Consider the following 5,359-nt stretch of genomic DNA (forward strand, 5'->3'; position numbering starts at 1 on the left):
GAGCATAATCTATAAAGCCTCAGCGTTGAGTGATCAACGATTGTGATTGGATCACATCGCTACATTGCAGCGAAACATTACCAAGGGTTGGGGGGCCCACATCACATCGTAGGTTCGCAATCGGTAGGAACATATGCTGTGTTATATGAAGACCATCGGCTAGAACAATATGCGATTGCGATTAGATCACAAGATCACATCGGAATATTGCGAAGGATCAGGGCCTCTATACAGGTGGTAATGCCGATTCTAATGATTCCCGACCCGAAAGGGTTCGGGAATGCAATCCATAAGATTTGAAGTCCAGAGGGAGGCCAATTTTCACGTATTTCTTGTGTTTTTAAGTATTTCAAAATACAAGGGGAACAAAGGGACCAGGTCGGCTACGATAGACGACAGTGACCCAGGGGGTGGAACCGATGAGAGAATAGACCATGTTTAAGGAATTTTGAGGTCCAAAAAGAAAAATAGAAAAAGGCGGGATTTACACAGTTGTAGCATTTTATGTATGAAATAGAAAACATTTATGGTTATCATTTGAAAGGGACTGTCGCAGGGATTTCATAGGCTCGATAGCCACTCCATTTGCAAGATTAGGTGGCCAACCATCCTTAGATGCGTTGTGAAGAAATGTTTACATGCCAAAAGAGGGATTTGGCCGGGATACAGCGGCCGATAGATAGATCTCGGAAAGGGAAAGAGAGGGGCCACAACACGCTGCAACCCGAATCAAACGAGATCATGGAGCATCGATGGTTCGGCCAGTGCAACAACCATCTTAACAAACATTATGGGGCATCTCTAGCACGAGAGAGCTCCCAGGCATCACAGTAAGCTGCCCAAAATATCTGAATATGGTTAGTCTTCTGTCAGAAGACGAAACCTACGAATCATGCTGCCTATTGAGGGAATCAAACAGTTAAAAAAGATAGAGGGATAGATTAGGACACCTGAAGCCTCAAAAGGCTCAGGACCATTGTAAACGAGCTATAAATAGCTGAAAACAAGATGAAATAAAGGTTCAACTTTTGGAGATTATTCCTCCTCTGTTCTTCCAAGCTTCTCATCTGCATCCTTTAGTAATACAAGCTTCTTTTGCTGTTATATGTTCAATGTTTATTTCTCTTCTGTTCTATGCTTGCACTCGAACAATTGTTCAGGTTTTCTTTGTGTTTAAGGCCAGATAACTATCATCTTATCTCTGCTTTGATATATTAGATTTGCAAGCTTCTTTGTTGCTTGTAGCTAGCCATTTATATGTGTTATTATATATGCATCTGCTAGTATAGTCAGTGAGTTCATTTGCTTCCTGTAGCTAGCCATTCATACATGTTCATGTATGCAATCTGTTGGTACTGTCAGTATTCCCCATATATCCATTAAATCTACAAACTATTGAACATTTGTGGTCTAAAGCCTTGTGTTATTGGGGGTGTTCATGTGTGTCTTGAGAGAGAATACAGCTGAAATGGTTATCTAACTTGATCCAAACCATCATTTATTCCAATAGTTTAGAGAACAATATTGAAGATTACATGTTACCTGGCATCTCCGAGCTGCAACCTAGGAGAGTTTCTTGGAGTGCTAAAATTATTGGCGTCGTTGCTGGGGAGAGGAAACTGAAGCTCATCTTCCCTGGGAAACGATACAGACCCAAATTTGATGATAGACAAAGTCTGGGCACATTTTTGGTTGTAATCATCTATCTGGCGACTCTATTGGAGGCCGAACCTCTTGGCGACTCCACTCTAGAGTTCTGGCTCAGTTTGTGAGGCACACTCGGAGAAATCCTCAGAAATCACAAGTTGATCCAATACCTAACCCTGGAAAGACCTTGAAAGAAAGAAAGACATTGCAGAAAGGAGCATCAGGTTCAGGTAAACGTAAAAAATGTTCTATATCTCTTCAAGAAAATCCTACATTAGAATAAATACATGTCGAGAGTACAAATTATAATACTAGTAATGAAGAAAAACTCTCAGAAATTCATAAAGCTCCTTATTCTTCAGGTTCTCCTTTTTCTTTAAGCCCAAAGGAAACCTCACCTCCTATCCATCATACTCCTTTAGTCTTGTCAGTCACTCCTTAGCCCTCTATCATTCAGATTGCCAGTACTCTTTTAACTACCATAACTATGGCAGGTCCACAAGCACCTACCAAAATGGAAAGAATCATAGCTACGAGGTATGGACCTCTAATACTGCCCACTCCTTTGAATGCTATGCCCACTAGAGAATATCAGAAGTATATGCCTAAGTTCACTAGGACTGAAGGTGTTACTGCTAAAGAACACCTTGAGTCATTTTATAGCTATGTTGATAATCTGGACATTAGTGAAGATGATGTGTGGATGAGAGTCTTTGTCCAAAGCCTAGATGGGGAGGCTAGAAAATGGTTCAGAGAACAAGCCCCAATATCTATTTTTAGATGATGCATTCCTAAAACATTGGGGGGATAAGAAGGATCTCCTCTACTACCACACTGAGTTTGGAAACTTGAAGAGGGAAAATGGGGAGCTGCTATCTGATTTTAATAAGAGATTTAACCGCATGTACAACAAGATACCGGCAAAAGTAAAACCTACCACTACCTCTGCTAAACTCACCTATGCTAATTCTTTTGATTCTGACTTCTGCCTACTGTTGAGAGAGAGGCGATTTGCTACTTTGGCTGACATGCAGGATGCAGCCTTGGAAGTAGAATCAAACATCATGGTTGCAAAAAAACTCAAGGGAAATGTTGATAGAAGAAGACAGAGGGGCGAGTCTTCATCATCCTTTGATCCTAAGATAGATAAAATGACCAAAATGATCGAGTCATTAGCCTCTGAAATTTCCAAATTAAAGGTTGAACAACACCCTGGGAAAGGGAGAGTTCCCAATACCTTTGCTCTTAGAAATCCAAATCCATATAGAAGAGCTAATGAATAGTTGCAGATATTGCAAAGAAGCAAAGATGCCAATGAAGACCAAAGGGTGAAGACCCCTTTCCAGAATGTAGTCATGGAGGAAGATCAGTTTGAAGAAGATGATGAGATCCATTGCCTTGAAGACAAAGGAAATGCTTCCTTTTTGACCGCAGCTGCCTATGAAAAGTCATTATGCAATGACTAGACTAACCAAGAATGGGGTGGTGAAGCTGTTCTGCAAGCTAAAGATCAACGCAGATATAATCTGCGGTTGAAGATGAATAATGCCAAGGAAACTCCTGTTCAAAGAGCTGCTGACCCTACAGTGCAGCAAGCTAATAAGAAAAAACAACCGGCAGTTGATCCTATCATCCTCAAAGCTCCAGCTCATGAGGTAAGAGGCCTTGACAAGTCCCCTTCTCCTTTCAGTTTTCAATCAGAAATTCAAAAGCTAAGAATACCTATGCCTCTGATTGAACTAGTGAAAAGTGAGTCCTTCAAAAGATCCATCCTCAAAGCCCTTGAGCCTAAAGCCATCCAAGCCTCCACCAACTGTGTAAATCTACAAGATGACAAGCCAACTGTTATCCTCAGCCCAATGATTGAAAATGGTGAGGACAACTCCCCATCATTCTATGTCTCTCTAAACATTCATGATAAAATCCTCCACAACTGCCTTTTGGACACTGGAGCTAGCCATAACTTAATGCCCAAGGTTGTCATGGACGAGTTGGGTCTTGACATCACTAAGCCTTATCATGATTTGTTTTCTTTCGACTCTAGAAAAGTGAAATGTCTAGGATTAATCAAGGACCTAGCCATCACTTTGTCTCAGCTGCCTATGAAAAGCATGATGATGGATATTGTGGTAGTAGATGTACCTCCCAAATTTGGCATGTTACTTTCCAAAGGTTGGATCAAGAGACTAGGTGGATCATTACAAAATGATCTTTCCTATGCTACTGTCCCAGTTTTCAAAGGTGAGAGCAAGAAATTATACAGAGAGGCGCAGTTGGCTTACATCATCATAAATGAGAAGAATCCCACTAATCATCCCACATATGCTGTTGATACTAATTTTGGAGCATGTATTCTTCATATTGAAGAGTCTCAGTTGGCCTCCACGCAACTTAAAAAGCCAGTTTGCCTGATCGTGCAGGATGGAAACCCACAAATTTGGGGTATGTTTTTTGATGGGGCTTGCTCCAAAGAAGCTGTAGGGGCAAGTGTAGTCCTTGTGTACCCAACATAGGAATACATTCATTTGTCTTTCAAATTAACCTTTCAGGTCACAAACAACATAGCAGAGTATGAAGCTTTGATTCTGGGCTTAAGCGCTGCTAAAGAAATGGGTATCAAAGGCATGCAAGTGTTTGGAGATGCAGACCTCATCATTTAGCAGGTAAATGAAATGTTCCGTGCAAAGCATCCAAGGCTGAAAGCATATAGGGATGAGGTATGGAGGCTCAAAGATTCTTTCAAATATTTCAGCATTCTTATATTCCAAGAATGAAGAACCAGCTTGCGAACTCCCTTACTGTCTCTGCTAGCACGTTTGTTCCTCGTTTGCCTCCTAAATTGACATATGAAGTTCAGGTAAAATACAGACCGTCCCTGCCAGACAATGTCAAGTATTGGAGAGTTTTTGAAGATGATGAGGAAATTAACAGGTTTTTACAAGTCGTTGAGGAATTTGTTGAAACGCACATTGACCAAGAAAATCAAAACATGGAAGAATTCAGCCAGTCCAAGCTAAAAAGTTTAATTGGCCGAGAAAGCATCGTCCAGTTGCCCAGTAATCACATACCAAATTGATTTGTGCCTTTAGAGAAGCTTTTCGATCATAATGACGTGCCCTACAAGCTGACCAAAATAGAGAATGAGTCCGCCATTTGTAAACATAATATAGGGAGCCCAACCCGTCCTAAATTCATCAATTTGTCTACTCATTTGTCTTCTGCCCAGAATTCTGAGTATTGCTCCCTCAAGAAGCAATTTACTAATATTTTTTCCTAGGAATACATCGATCTTAAAACCTATGACCCAGACATTATTCAGAATAGGATCCCACTGGAAAAGAACACCACCCCTTTTAAGCAGAAATTAAGACCTGTCAGCCCTCTCTTACTGCCTTTGATCGAGAAAGAAATCAAGAAGCTGTTGGATGCAAAAATCATAATTCCCCTAAGGTATTCGAAGTGGATAGCCAACCTGGTGGTGGTAAGGAAGAAAAATGGAAAAATCAAGCTTTGCGTCGACTTCAGAAATCTGAACAAGTGCTTTAAAAAAGATAACTATCCCCTGCCCAAGATGGAACACTTGCTACAAAAAGTTTCTGGGGCTAGAGTCATGTCTTTCTTAGATGGATTTTCAGGTTACAATCAGATTGCTGTACACCCTGAAGATTAGGAAAAGACTGCCTTCACTACTCCTTGGGGCACTTTCATGTAC

This window comes from Pinus tabuliformis, chromosome 6, assembly GCF_031772625.1.
Source record: "Pinus tabuliformis cultivar Carrire ecotype Pingquan chromosome 6, CPIR1, whole genome shotgun sequence".
Taxonomy (NCBI): Eukaryota; Viridiplantae; Streptophyta; class Pinopsida; order Pinales; family Pinaceae; genus Pinus; species Pinus tabuliformis.